The sequence below is a fragment of the Ursus americanus genome, chromosome 36, assembly GCF_024610735.1.
Source record: "Ursus americanus isolate L20-20 chromosome 36, mUrsAme1.1.p, whole genome shotgun sequence".
NCBI lineage: Eukaryota > Metazoa > Chordata > Mammalia > Carnivora > Ursidae > Ursus > Ursus americanus.
This window is the reverse complement of record NC_142162.1, coordinates 20,272,300-20,287,843: the sequence shown is the minus strand read 5'-3', so window position 1 is coordinate 20,287,843 and position 15,544 is coordinate 20,272,300. Positions and strand designations below refer to the sequence as shown.

Below are 15,544 nucleotides of genomic sequence, written 5' to 3'. Positions count from 1 at the left end.
GGCTCTCCCTGGCACCTCTCATACTCCGTGATTGTCTAACAGTTTGCATGGTGATGAGCTGGAGCCTTGGAGAAGAATGGTTTGTATGCAGGTTGCATATCAGAATGTCGCCATGCTCTTCGGGCCAACTTACAACACAGCTTCAGGCAGAAGGATCTACTGCAAGAGGGAGGCTGTTAGCTTATGGACTGGTACACTTGACATTGAATTTTTTTTTTTTTTTAAACTGGATCTCAAATAACTATTTGGCTCTTCATTAATAATCTTAAAACAGCAGCTACACAAGTAGATTTGTGGTGGATTTTTCCCCTTTTGTCACACTGTCTTCTCTCCTCTGTCATTAGTTCAACAACTCATCCTTCACAACGGTAGGCTTAAAGACATTTGACAGTTTTAAACCAATATTTGATTGGCATCCTGGTTACTGTGACATCCTAGATATAGATGGAATGTGTGGGATGGATTCACCCTCTGCCTTCCCAATGGCTTCTTTTAGAGAAAAAAAGAGAACAGATTGATTAGGAAAACCCAGAAGAATAAATAAAGGTGAGGGATCTGCTGATGCAGCCCTACATGGAGAATTGCATTACTTATTTTTAGATTGATGCTTAGAAGACAAAGCAATCTATATGAGCCCCTGCCTATAACTTTCCTCTAAGCTCTTTCAAAAAAAATTATATATATGTGTGTGTGTGCGTGTGTATATGCAGCCACTGACATTATTCCAGAGCAATACTTTTTTATTCTCTATTGATTTATAACTGCTTACTTTTCTCACCCTTGTCAAAACTTTTCACTTATGACCCAAGAGCTAGGGAACCAAAATCAGTCCCGTCCTGCTGTGAGTGTCATTGTGTGGTGATCCTAAGTGGCCCCTAAACACTTTCATCGATATTTATTGACAGGATCCACAGGCACTCTGAGTGATCCACTCTGGGGGGGGGGGTATAACCCAATGGCAAGTTGAACGGGGGAAGGGGGTGGTCCCGCTGTAGGCCAGAGCCAGTGAAGCTGTGTCCGGATGCTCAGGGGTCATTGACAAAACGTCAAACACTTCAAATTGCTGACTAGCTCTCTAATGCCATGCTAAGCAGAAACATGACTATTTCCTCCAAGGAACCAACAGACACACAGACACACGAACACAGAGAAATAAATGCAGTTTCTGTGGGTTGTCTTTTTTTTTTTTTCTCTTCCAGTTGCTTGTTCTCTTGCTTTCTGTCTTACATGTGTGTGCGCGCACACACACACACACACACACACACACACAAATAGTCTACAGGGAAATTAAGCGGTGCCAACGAAACAGTGTACTGAGAAAGTTCTTGGATAAATTAGCAACGCAATTACATTACATGACATGCCACAAGATGGATGAGGAAAACTTGGCTGGTATTATGTTCTGTTTTCAAATTGCAATTTATTTGAGGGTTTTAATGGATGCCTTATTAAAACATCTCGGCCCTGGTCAGGTTTCAGCATATGTCACAGTGGCCTGTGATTGATGACACCCTCTGCTGCTTCTCTTGCACATTTGCAGGGAATTTAAGCAAAGAGGGAATGAGCTGAGGCCCAGCTTTGTATTGATCGTGTGGAGGTGTGCTGCCTGGGAGCACAGTCTAATAACATTCTCCGAGCTGAACTGCTTCACGTGAAGGCATTTATTACAAGAACTAAAATGTTATATTGCTCAGAATAAAAGAATATTGTACAAACAAAAGAGTTAGCAGTGAGTGGGGGAGACAGGGAGGCTACGGCATGCTACGGAACGATGCCTTGTTAGCTTCCAGAAGCCCCATTTCTAAGTGTTGGTGGAAGAAACTGAAGAAAGCTTTGGTTTAAAAAAAAAAAAAAGTAAAAGAAAGGAAGGAAAAATTCTGTGGGCTTTATTTTTGCTGATTTCAACCAGTTAAGCATAGGGAGAATGGCAGAGTTCCCTGAGAAAGAGATGCCAGGTGAGGATTGAAAGGTGAACGGTCTTAAAGTCGTTTGGAAAATAACTAAATATCAAAATAGATTATAGGACATTACTTGTAAGGCCACCTGAAATCTTTCTCATCGTATATATGCTGTCGTTAGTTTTTATGACAAGCCCCCACCAAAACAGCAAGAGCTATTCATACCCGAAGCACCATTTTACCCCCATCCGCACTGCAGAAATGTGATTACCGTCATGTGGTAATTATAAAAAGGACTACATTTGCAATCTTAATACTCGAGGTTTTATAAACCCTTGTGTGAATTGGCAAGAAATGTATTAATGTTTAATCACGTAACCATGATTCACTTAGATAGGTTACATACACGACGCACCTAGTCGCAGAAAAAAGACTAGAAGGATATAAAAGTAGCTATTATTAGAGAAAGGATAGTCATTTTCTTCTTTGTGCCTTTCTGTAGTATCTTAATTTTCTGCAATAAACACATATTACTTTTAAAATCGAAAGGATAAAAAAAGCATTTTAAACTACTTCTAATGTCTTGATTTATAGGAATGTTAGAGAAATCGCGGTCCTTTGAGAATCTACAATAAATATAACCTCAAGAAAAAGATTCGTTTTGCAGTAATATGGGAGTCTTTATTTCTTAGTAAGCAGACTCTATATGCATTGAAAATGTAAATGAGAAAAATAGTAACAGGCAGAATGAAAATATCCCTATGCAGCACACACACAAAAAAAAAGTAAAAAAAAAAAGCCAAAAGCAGTAAGAAGGAAACAAGAAATTATGTTGCATTTCCAAACTCTGATAACATTAGGGTTTGTCAATCTCAGTCCAAAGGATTTTTTTTTTTTTGCTTGACCTGCTGATTGCTATTATTTGAACTGCCACATTTATTATTTTGTTAGCCTTTGAGGGCCTATAAAAATCTCACCTAATTATATTGGAATCACCTAGCATCACAGCTGAAGCCAAAGAAGGTGAGAAAATGCCCAACAGCTTTTCCTTGAAATGGAAGGAAAAAATAGTTAAAGAATGAACAAACAGCAGAAACCAAGAACACTCAGGAAAGCCAGCTTTATGAGTCTCCCAAGAAATGGATACAGAAAACATTTTTTAAATGTTGACAGAAACTGTTAAGTTGTAAAAATGGATTTTTTAGCATTGTCAGTTGAATGCACCTTCTAATGTGCGAAATACCAAATTTACAGTCTTTGACTAGATTGTGATAGCTTTGGTGGAGCGGTGCTGGGGAAAAAAAGGAAATGTTACTTAACCTCCAAGGCCTCCTTTTCTCTTGGATAGATTTCATATCACTCTTCTCAGTCTTCCTATGGCCCCTCATCTCCTGTGACCGAATGCCTATCTGTTCATCAAAAGGGAATAACTTTCTTTCCCTTTTACTGTGGAAGTGGTTACATAATATCAGAAACTCTAGGTTCCTTTGTTCTAAAATGAGGGCCATTCTCCAATCTTAGAGAATTACTTCATTTCATTTCAAGTCAATTAATATTCACTGGGCATTATCTATGAAGCAGTGAGCACGGCTATCCGCTTTAAGAGTCCTTTTCTTCTCACTACAAATGCATGCATCCACACATGCCACAATTTAGTCACCCATCCACGCCAGCTTAGAACTGAAGAACTAAAGCAATAGAATGAGAAGGAGGTATGGCTTTTGTCGAAGCGGTAAAAACAAACATTTATCAATAATTATGTAGTTCAGCTTATACGGACAGCTATGGATGAAAGAACCCACTAATGTGCCCTATCTTTCAGGATAATTCACGGACTGTATAGGGCCTTTATATGAAGTTTCCAGTAGCATAACCCACGCAGATGACCAGCTCAAGGCAGATGCAAAAGAACACACAGAGACAATGTTAAAGCAACATTGGGAGGCACTTTGCAGGAGCAGAATCCCACCATAGTGGGGGATACAGAAGGTAGAGTCGTGCTGCAAAGGGGGAAATAGACAAGAAAGTAGGAGAGTAACAAGAATGCCGCGAACACCTTAAACTAATACAATGTTACATGCCAATTTTATCTATGAAGTCGAGGGGGAAGGAGAGAGAATGCTTCTCAGGGCATGAAGTCTTGAAACAGTGTAGCTGTTCTTTGAGTAACTACCACACTGAGGTCCACACAACACACACAATCAGTAAACGAGAAATGGAAATTCAGATTCCTACCCAGAGGTGGCAAAGTTAAAGTCACTGTCAGACGTACAACAAGTTCTATCAACTGTTCCCTGGTAAGGAATATTTGATAACCAAAACTAATATATATATATATATATATATATATATATATATATATATATATGCTTCACCCATGATTTAACTCCTAAGTGAATCCGTATAAGTAGGTTCATGTGGCTTTCTATAATTATCAAGTAATCCCTTTGCATTTCAAAGTCCCAATTTAAGAATCTATCTTATTTAGGATTCTTGGTTGTATTAGTGACCAATTTCGGCTGAATTAGCAAAAGGCAATTTCTCGGAAAACCATCAAGAGGTTCAGAGAGTCAGTGAGAATTTAAGTAGCTGGGAACGGGGACAGGCAGATCAGCCGAGGACTGACTGGTCCTGGATGGCCTCCCTCCCATGTCTGATGATTAAGTTTGCAAGAAGCAAACTTCAGGGTCCCTCTTCATCCATCATAGCCCACGCGTGTTCATATTGTGGATGGGTTCCAAAAGCAGCAAGCAAAAGAGGGTAGCCTAATGTGCAAACACTTTTCCGGTCTTTGCTTGTGCCCTGTTGACCAAGACCAATCGCACAGTCAAGCCCAGAGTCCACGTGGAGTGGAGACTCAACTGCCTGAATACGAGAAGCTGTAATTCATTGAGGGCCGTTACTGTAACTGTTTACACAGTCCACTTCTGGCTTCCATAATAGAAGGGAAGTGCCTGAACTCTTCCTCCGACAAAGCCAAGTCACAATGAATTAATGGAATAAAAGGGAATCAAGGTGACATTAAGAAGAAGAATGGATAATGGGTGGCAAAAATACATGATAAATGGTCACCATGGAACCCTAATTAGATTTTTGAAATGAAACTGAATCCACATAGACACTGTTTTATTCCTCTAAAAATTCTGGGCTGTGGACAGGTATCATCCATAAGGAATTCATGACTTCCCTAAACAACCCGTTCCCCATTACAATGCATGTGAACTTTCCAAACTAGCCAAGAAAACTATGAATTATAATCTCCGTCTATTTTTTTTGAACAGCCATAATAAATATTCCTCAACTGATTTAGGTTACATCTGTTCACATTTCAATTCCTGTGTCTAAATGAAAAATAATAGAAGCCAAATATGAAATGTATATTTTAAAAGAATCTCACTGCTCTAGAAACTTGTTATCTTATATGTCACACACTGTTTCTTTCAGCTTGATTGGTAAATAACAGTTACTGTACATAACCATGCTCCTAAGAGTACATTGAGGAATGAAAATAAGTAGATATTTTCTGGCATTTTAGTGCACAAATATAACCTCTTAACCTGCAGCATCCAAAGGTTAAGTCTCAAAACTGAGTCCATTAACCTTTCTAAATGGTTGTGATATTAAAAACTGACTCTTAATAGCTATGGGTCATCATCTAATGCAATAACCATCAGCAATAAAGAATTATGGATTAAGAACATTATCTATCTATAAAATGGTCATTTATGACACTTGTGCACAGACCATCTCTAAAAATGTACAGATACTCATGGCCAAGAGTTCAGACCTAATAATATACATTATGCTTTTATTAGTATAGTTATGATATTAGTGAGTTTTAAGAGGAAATCATTACATTTACAAAAGGTTCAGGGTGTTTACTTCAAACATGAAACTAACAAAGAAAATCTTCAGAATTCTCTTTTATTGAACTATAACTCAGCTAGGTGGGGCTAATTGACTCAGAAGGTCAAATAAAAAAGAAAATAAACATGTTTTTTAAATCATCTAGTGTCTGTGCCACAGAACAAATTTGGACTCATCTACATAATTGAGCAACAGCCACGACACAAAAGCTCTTATCTTTTATCAAATAGAAAACTGTCTATTTGGATTGAGCTTTTTTTTTTTCTTATTATAACTTAGAAAATTCAATATACACTTACAGAATAGCTACTACGTACCATCAGCAAGGATATGCTATGCCCGAATTCCACAGATGGGAATAAAAGAAACTTCGATTTTCTAATAGAGACTTAGCCTCAGTCAATATTCCTAAGGACTTCAGTTAATTTTCTTAAGGAATTGCCACAAAATACAATCTTCTGAAGAAATAGAACTATAAAAATAACCAAAGTTAGTTATAGTTTCTAAGTATATTTACTGTATTAACATGTGTTTTGTCTTTGGCCCTGCAAAAGGAGGAAAAAAAAATGTACTCAGGGGTGAAAGCACATTAAACCTTGTTCTAAGGAAATGGAGAAAAACAGAGACGGGGGAAAAAAATGAAATTTGGGGTGCTTTGCACCTTCTAATTTAAAAAAAAATTCTTTTGTTGAAACATTTGTGTTGTCCTATGTGTTATCTGAAATCCATTTATTTAGATTTCCTCCTCTATGTTTATTTAACTTATATCATCACCATCTGATTTTTTGGGTACAGAATTAATGGTCCTCATAATTCCAAGTAACAATGAAAAAATGCCAGTGTTCAGAAACATGAAATACAGATTCATTAATAGAAAAATCTAGCATAAATAACAGATCCCTACAATGTGTTTAAAAAACACATCTGCAAGCAACTTGGAAATACACATTCACCATCTCAAGGAGCTGTTTAGGCCATCTTTAAAGATTTTATTTATTATCTATTTGGGAGAAAGGGACAGAGAGAGAGAGAGCGCGCGCGAGCACACACATGAGCCTGGTCCGTGGGCGAGAGGGTGGGCAGGGGGAAGGAGCAGAGGGAGACGGAGAAAATCCCAAGCAGGCTCCAAGCTCAGCACAGAGCCCAACGTGGGGCTCAATTTCACGACCCTGAGACCATGACCTGAGCTGAAACCAAGAGTCCGATGTTTAACTGAGCCACCCAGGTGCTCCTAGGCCATCTTTAGTAACTTTTAATTCTTTTTAAAAGTTGTTTGTGGGGTACCTGGGTGGTTCAGTCAGTTAAGCATTTGCCTTCTGCGGGGAGCTTGCTTCTCCCTCTCTCCCCCTGCGCGCGAGCGCACACACACACACACACACACACACACACTCTCTCTCTCTCAAGTAAATAAATAAAATCTTAAAAAAAAAAAAAAGGTTGTTTTCTTTTCTCCCCCTGCTTCTAGGAATCCAAGCTCTGAGGCCTTCAGAACCTGAGCCCGCTGAAGAGAGGCAATGGTGTCTTTGTTAGTGAGAATCCTCATCTCTGTGATCTAACTCAGATCACCTGGGCCACACACCCTCCTCCCAGAGTCCTGCACGGTATCTCTCGCCAACTCTCCATCATTCCTTGGGCTAGTCTCTGATCCACTACTGATACATAATGTGTAAGCCTCAAAAAGTCTGTCAAACAGAATTGCTAAAAAGAATTTCTTTTGTAGCTCCCTGCCCCATATTCACTCTCCACTTACTGCTGCCCAGTCTCAGGTCAGACTATTTCAAACCAATGCCTAAGAACTTGAGAAATTCTACAGGATCGAACTAGTAAGTCCTATTAGTAAGTCACATGCCACACTGAATTATTAGGTTAAGAGAAAAATAACTTCCAAGACCCAGTGACTCTTTAATAACCATAGAAGCATAGCTTTTGGGTTTTATCTCCTCTTACAGAAGCCTAAAGTTTATTTGGCATGCCAAATTCTAAGTTCCTTGAAAGAAGGATTCAGACCTTATTAACCTCTGCATTCGGCACATCTGAAATGGCAATCAGAGTTCCATACGTGATATTTATAAATGGATAATAACAAGTACTGAGCATCCTACAAGTTGAATGTTCAGTGTATTTTGACAGATTATCGCAGTATAAGCTCTTGAAGGGTTTCCAATCATGTTCTCAACTGGGCCACCAAGTACAAACGGTGTTGAGAGCAGCTTGCTTTCTTTTGGTAAATTTCCTTAGGATCTGTCCTGTAATGCGGCTAGTTTGCCAGATTGCTTTCACCACAGGATGTTAAAACAACATAATAATCAACCAAACTATGTTAACCAGACTCCCCAAAGGCATATATTCCATGAAATAAGTAGAAGCAGTGCAATTTCACGATAAGTATAATATCGTTTAAAATTCTGTTGCCAACAGTTCTCAAAGGTGTTCTCTCTCCATGGGCTCGCTCTTCATACAAATACCTGGAATTCTTTTTCAGTCGTTATCCTTGTAACTTTCATAATAACCCATTGGAACTTCAGAAAATAATTTTTTCTTTTCTCTACTTCTGCTTATCTTCTTCATCTCCTCCACTCTTCCTCTTATTCTTCTCCCACTCTCCCTCCACATTCTCCTTTTCATTCTGGATACTGCCCATGTTAGCAGAGTTCCCATTTCCCCATATTTCATTTCCTTACATGCCAGGCATCCAACAAGCTTTATTCTAACCACTGTCAGCCGGATCATTAACCAGGTACTGATATAGAGAGAAAGGGAATCTGTTTTATAGGAGATGTCCCCCTGAAGTATAAATTAAGTCAATCACTTTTTGAGTAATTGTATAGGCGAGTATTCAAAATAGTCACTTTAGGAGGCTTTACTTCTTCCAACGATACAGATACTGTTAAAACCCTGGAACTTCTCCTGGGAAGTTCTCTTCAGGGTCTATGGCACATTTTATTGGAGAGCCATTTAGATGTATCAATTTGAGTCCTTTTTATTTAAAAATGGTCCAGAGAATGGAAGGGATAAACAACAGCTTTATTAGATCTCACCATAAGGCAGAAGCTTTTTTACATACAAATATTCTTAGAGCTAAGCCTTCTTTCAACTAAAACTCTGGCTCTGCTCAGATGATCTTGTAGGAGCTGCCTTCTCGTAGTAGAAGACAGGGTTTCCATCTGCCTTAAGGAACTGCAGGACTGAGGACAATCAGACTCATCTAAAAAAGGGAGCTGTCTCTACAGTCCTTTCTTGGCTTGAAGATCTTTTAAGAAGGGCAGGAAATAAAGATCAGGGGTCTTTTCCACTGGGAAGCCCCTCCCTACGAGCACTCAGTTATGGAAACTGCAACAGACAACGTAGAACAATAATGAAGGCCATGAACCCCTCCCACCTACTATTTCCAGCTGGGTCGCCTGAAAAAATTATGTATTAGTGCATTACAGTTCACAGATCTTGACAGAGCCTGTGTGTTTTGTCCAGGACTAAGGCCCAGAAGTTCATCTCGAGTTTTATTCACCTTCCTGCTCCCTCCTATTGTTTCTTCACGCCCGCTGTTCCTCACTCCAGCGCCCGACACAGTGCACAGCACATGGAGGCATTTGGTAAATATTTGATGCAACCTTAGCATAGTGCCCACGTGTCTTCTCTCCACAGATGCATTACAAGGGGGACAGGAGTTAGGACACACCTTAGGCTATTAGACTGTCAGATGAAATATCCAGAACACATTGATATTCCTTCTGTCTTTTCTTCTTTCCAACTTGTTTTTCAACCATTAAGACTTCGGGAAATATCATTCGAACTCTGATATAAAGTTACCCACTTTCCTACTGAAAATAATTTCTCCATGCTCTTTTCCTCATCTTCTTTTAAAAAAATTACAGACCTATAATACATATACATGTGCATAGAAATTTTATGCATCTCATATATATTTACATGTAAAAGACCTAGGGATGTCTAATCTATTTCTAGGAGTTAAAAAAAAAATAGCTATCGCTCTCAGAACCCACAAAAGAACTTCTGAAAGAAGTTCTCCAGCTAAATATTTTGTGTGTTAAATTTTCTTTTCATAAAGCCTCCTTGGGCATTCACATGGTCAGTGTCTCAGAAGGCCCTTATTAAAGAGCTAGCATTGGACAGCCAAACCAACTGTGCCAGTTACCAATTCATTGCCTCTCAGCTCCAAAGCCACCCTTCATTGCCTGCTTATGATACTGGAACATTTCTCCCTTGCCAGCTGGCACGAGGTTCATCTTTGTTAGTAGAGGGTGCTGGAGGGACACCAGAAGAGGAAGGAGCGTCTCCTGACTCCCGTGAGCTTCATTTCTTCCCCCTTTGCAGCACTGGGGTTGTCTGGGACACCCAGTGGAGCTGATTTCCCCTATGGACACTCCGATGGCAGAAATTCGATTTGTTCTGGGGCCCTTCACACAAGAGCTCTAGGAAATCATTAAAACTGTATTTAAGTTAATCAGAGGGAAGCATTCCAATCTCTTTATCAGTGATGAGTCTTAGGGTAGATAGGCAACCAAGTTGTAAATGACAATATATGGTACAGGAGGGAAAATATTCTAGAGGCACTTCCAGGAAAGATTTCTGTAACAAAAACACACAAGACACAGGCAGCTGCATTTTCTGCCTCTGGTGTTGGTGTATAGAGATGTGATGCTTGGAGAGGAGTGGTCATCTTGAGAACCAGAGGAGTAAGAGTCGTCATGCTGAGGATGGCAGAGTAAGAATAGGGTCTGGATCTAGTGGTGTGGTGGAGCTGCTGGATTCCCCAACCCCGAGATCCCCCAGCCTCAGACTTACCATACACATAGTGATTTTTTTTTTTAAATCCCCATACTGTTTGGGATATTTGTTTTCTGATGAATTACCAACCCAAAACAGCCTAACATTCCTCCAAATGAATTTAACAAACACTCCCAGTCTGTACCCATAAACCCAGCAATCCATTGTCCTGTACTAGAGAAGGCTGGTCCTTATCGGAGGCCCTTACACTCCTAGGCTTTCTTGTTGAGAGACTCCAGGAATCATCTGAAAATCTCCACTCACGGCTACAACAGAGATGGGATCTAGCAATTTGAAGATATGGAAAGACATTCCTTTACTGACTTTAGTAGTCTCCTTGCTTTCTATTTTGGTCACTTTATGAAAACACTGGAATTTATTTTCTATAGCTTATAAGAAGGCAAGATAGCAAAGTAGTTTAAAGAATGAGATCTAGAGTCAAAAGGTCTTTGTTCAAATCTTATCCCCTCGACTTTGAGCAAAATAGAGGACACATGGAGCTGTTTCCCACCTAGAACAGAACCTGCTTCATAAGGTTGTACATGGAACTTACTTAGCCCTGAAGGCAGTTAACTTATTTTATATTCATTAAAACCTCAATTTTGCCTCCACAAACAGACTGCCAAAGGACAGAATTTGGGAATGTTCAGAACAATCCAGATAGAGAATTAGAGGCCTGGAAGGAAAAATTCTGCATGGAAATATACCTACTTATTTGGGATCTCATCAAGAATTCTGCGAACTCACATCTTTAGAAAAAGACAGGAGAAATAAGCCCTCCACTCAAAAGGAGGTGCTGATGGAGGGCTTTTTCACCTTCGTGCTGGACAGGACACTACTGATGAGCCCCACCAAGCAGAAATGAGGGGGCAAGTTGAAGATCGCCCAGAAGCTCCCTTAAAGTGTGTAGGCTTAATGTCATGTCTGTGAGGAATGGAAAGAGAATATTTTCGTATTCCTCGAGGAGCAACAAGAAATACTGAAAGGGAGGACTCTTCATTTTCTCTCCCCCCCCTTTTTTTTTCCAGGTCAAATAGTGGCAACACTGAAAATCTCACCATAAAGTCATCAGAAAAAAATGCAAAAGACCACCTCTCCTCTCAAAATAAGCTTAAGCACCTCGTATAGTAGCAGACCTTACCAAAAATTAAGTAAATAAATACTGGATGAACACTAACACCGCTACGCGTTCAATGCATCATTTAAGTCTTGGAACATTTGCGAGTGTTTATTTGCAAACATGTGCTTCTGGGCGTTCACATATCCAAATTCCAAATCTGCGTAATTTAAATTCTAAACGTTATACAGATAATGCAAAGTTTACACAAGGGATTCCAAAAATCCATCTTTATGGCACCGACACTACGTAAAGCAGTATTTTCTGGTAATAATGTAAAAACCTTGAATTTTAAAATTGTTTCCTTTAAAAATAATTGCCAGTTTCAGCACCACACATGGTTTGACAAGGCAATAAAGCTGTGTGACTTCCCAGCCCTGGGCTTTAATAGTTACACCATGACATTTGGTGACCATTAGGCGCACTGAATATGATTGATTCCCTGCTCTCGGTCCACTCTCACTGCAGACCCACCGACAGAACAAACACACACACACACACACACACACACACCTTTTGGAGCATTAGGACAAGCTTTGAAAAAAGTTCCATTGTTTCCTGAGTCCTTAACTCGTTAGTAAGTATTCAATCATGCATTTCTGGAAGAGGCAATGGAAGGAATCATGAAGGTTAACTCCAAGGGTAGGAGACCATCATGAGTGGAGAGAAAGCCACAAAAAGAGCCAGTAGCACCTTTTTAATTCCCTTAGAGTAAACTCTTAAGATTTATGCTATACTAATTATTATTTGTTCTACAAGATCAGTTGTACTTTATTAAATCCCCTCTTCCACTGGGGAGGAGACAGTTACATGTTTTGATATCTGCCTGTACCACGAGGTAGCCTTGAGCAGTGCCATGTTACATAGAAGTACAAACCAGAGCCCATGTGTTCTCTGACCTTATGGCGATTTGATATCTAACTAAGCGGGGGCATGTGTTAAGTCCTATTCTGGTCCAAATTAAGAAACTTGAATTAAGAAACTGTTTCAGGAAGTTTAAACACACACGCATCCCGTCTACATGGGAAACAAACCTCAGACCAAACACAGAGGTCTTGCTCAGTGGAAAATTGCTAAAGTATAGTGCAGAAGCCCTAGAAACACCTCGTATTTGCCAAACAGATTTCACACGAGCACCTCCCTTGCAGCGCGGGCGATCCCGCCACTTTGTACCACCCCACTTACTACTGCATAGGGCTTGATGCGGATGAATACAGGCTTTCTCAGATCTTTATGTGTCCCTTTATTTTTCAGATCATCTCTAAACCGTGCCCTTAAAAATAATCGCCTTTGAGAATCTCTAGAAAACTAGAATTTATCTTTCTTACCTAGGTTCATTTTCCTCCCAAAACACACCTACCTTGCGGGGTTTTTTTGGTTTTGTTTGGTTTTACATGAAATAAAACGTAACCGGCCATTTTCAAATACACAATCAACCCAGTTTACTCTAATAGAGTTATTAGTACAAAAAGCAGCTTATCCATAGCATGTAGATGGCTAATGAAGAAATGTACCTACAAGATATTTTGCCTGCTCAAGAATGCCAAGACCTCCAATATTTTTTTTTCCTCTAAATTCTCTGTTAAACTAATTCTGTGTGATAGGCAGATATGTCCTCCACATGGTGGTGAATTAAAATTCAGCTTTCAGTGAATAAGATTAATTGCCTCTTCAGACAAAGCTGGATTTGCGCTCCTATTAGAGAAAGGGGAGGGGGAGAAGCAAGGGGCAGGGTGCCAGCTAGACTGCAGTATTCAGTTACACGTGAAATGATTTGTAATTCTGAGTAATCACTTAGGACAAGCCCTTGCACCATTTTATCTATACATGACTCTAGGCCAAAGTCAATACTCATAGTAAAATAATGAGATGAAGCTAACTGAGCCCTTTTATTAATGCTCCAAGGAGCAAATCTGATGCTTGAGTTTCTCCCATTGAAAGTATCCACTTCTTCCTAAAAAATGAAGAAGTGGGTCAGGATGCCCAGTAGCAGCCAGGGTACCTGCTTCAGCAAAATCATAAATAACCAACCCTTTCTGCCTTCCCCCTTTCTGTTTGTGCACCAGGCTTTACCCAGCTGCAGGTGAAAACACATGAATTTTGCATTACCTCTAGGCTCATTAAAGAGATCTGGCTCTCTCCTAATAGCTTCCCCTCACTTAGGGGGAGACACACACACACACACACACACACCCCATGATGAACCTTAAGAGAAACAATGCATAAGACTTGCTTTCTCTTCCTCATCAGTCTTATAAAGAAAATCAACTGTTCTAGCAAATGCACAGCTTGGTGACAGAGTCAGCACGAAACTGTGAGGAAAATGAGATGGATCACCAGCTGTCCCAGTTTCCTGGAGATGAGGTTTGGGAAGGGAGAGGTTGCTGAGACGGGAGGGGAAGGAAGGGTGTAGGGAAATCCTTGCTTTTAGCCCTTAAGGTTGTTTTTCCCATGTTACCCCCGGTCAGGTGGCCAATCTGGCCGATGGAGAATGGCATCAAATGGAGCCCTCACTGAGGCGTGGGCAGTGGAGGACTCTTCCCCGTGCTGGTTGAAGGCTTAGAGATCCACTCGAAAAACGTCCACAAAAATATTATCCTTAATGTCGTTTTCTAAAACTTGGAGAAGCAAACTAATTTATGTGAGCAAAATGGTCTTTTACTGGAAAAACCCAAAAGAACATTTCCATTCATCACCGGAAAAAAAAAATGTCCAAGGTTTTACTTACCAAGGCAGAATCTCCATACACATGTACTCCAATATAAGACAACACAGGTATAACAGAAGGAATAAACATACCTGCATTCGAATTCCAGATCTGTCTCCTATTCGCTAGGGGACTCTTCCGAGTCTCTTGGCATCTCTGACCACGATCTTCTCATCTGTAAAGAGAGGATCACACATTTATAGGCAAATTGTGACAAGTAAAGCTTACTTCAGCATCAAGGGCATAAACATCATTACCCACATCTCTCCATCTCCTGGATTATTCGTATTTCCAGGGGTATGAGACAGCTATATACATAAACCATATAGAGATCTCGATTAAATTACTCCTAATATTTCTCTAATTAGAGCTTTCGGTTGGTGATCAAAATAGCGTTTTTTGACTTCCACTTCCATTGGTGCGCTCATTTGTAGAAAAAGCCGACAAACATGAAATTCCCCTTAAGGAAGCTTAATCACAAACCAAACAGTCAGTCACGAGCCGAAGAGAAATTGCTAAAAGATCCAAGTACCTACACACTGAGTACATACCAAATGCACATTAATTCCATTGTTCTCAGCCATACTTTGGTTTTTCACACGAGCTGAACTTGGAATGGTATATTTTAAATGGAGATTTTAGGACACACAGTTCTGGTAACTCTACAGCTTGCAGTGTCCTGGGAGACACCTTCGGTCTAATGAGGACTCAAGGTATGCAGCACACACATTCACATGAATTGCCGGACAGACAGGGAAAAGGACCTTCGGGTAGAAGACAAAACAAATATGAAGTGACCAACACCTCGGAAAGCTTGGCATGAGAGGGAGCACGCGACAAGTCTGATGCAGGGGCAGAAAGAGCCGGGAGAAACAGAGGAAGAGAAGGTAGCGTCAGAAGGTATTTATTGGCAATTCTGAAGTGTTTGCACCTGATCTAGAGGCCAAATCTCTGAAATTTTAGCGTGACAAAGAATCACACGGGGAGCTTGTTAAAAATGCAGAGTCTACGGGGCACCTGGGCAGCTCAGTCAGTTAAGTGTCTGCTTCGGCTCAGGTCATGATTCCAGGGTCCTGGGATGGATCCAGTCCCATGTCGGACTCCCTGCTCAGTGGGGAGCCTGCTTCTCCCTCTCCCTCTGCCCCTCTACCTGCTTGTGTGTGCTCTCTC

The 15,544-nt window shown here is 40.3% G+C and overlaps 1 long non-coding RNA gene across 1 annotated transcript in view; it reads right to left on the bottom strand.

Moving 5' to 3' along the window:
• The window catches only part of LOC148107048 (uncharacterized), a 133,189-nt gene extending 117,858 nt beyond the window's left edge, over positions 1-15,331 (bottom strand). Inside the window, exons 1-2 of the long non-coding RNA XR_015723160.1 lie at positions 14,926-15,331; positions 14,467-14,549 (exon numbers count right to left, since the gene is read on the bottom strand). This is a non-coding gene — a long non-coding RNA (uncharacterized LOC148107048). The remainder of the gene's footprint in view (positions 1-14,466; positions 14,550-14,925) is intronic.
• Positions 15,332-15,544: the final 213 nt, after the last annotated feature.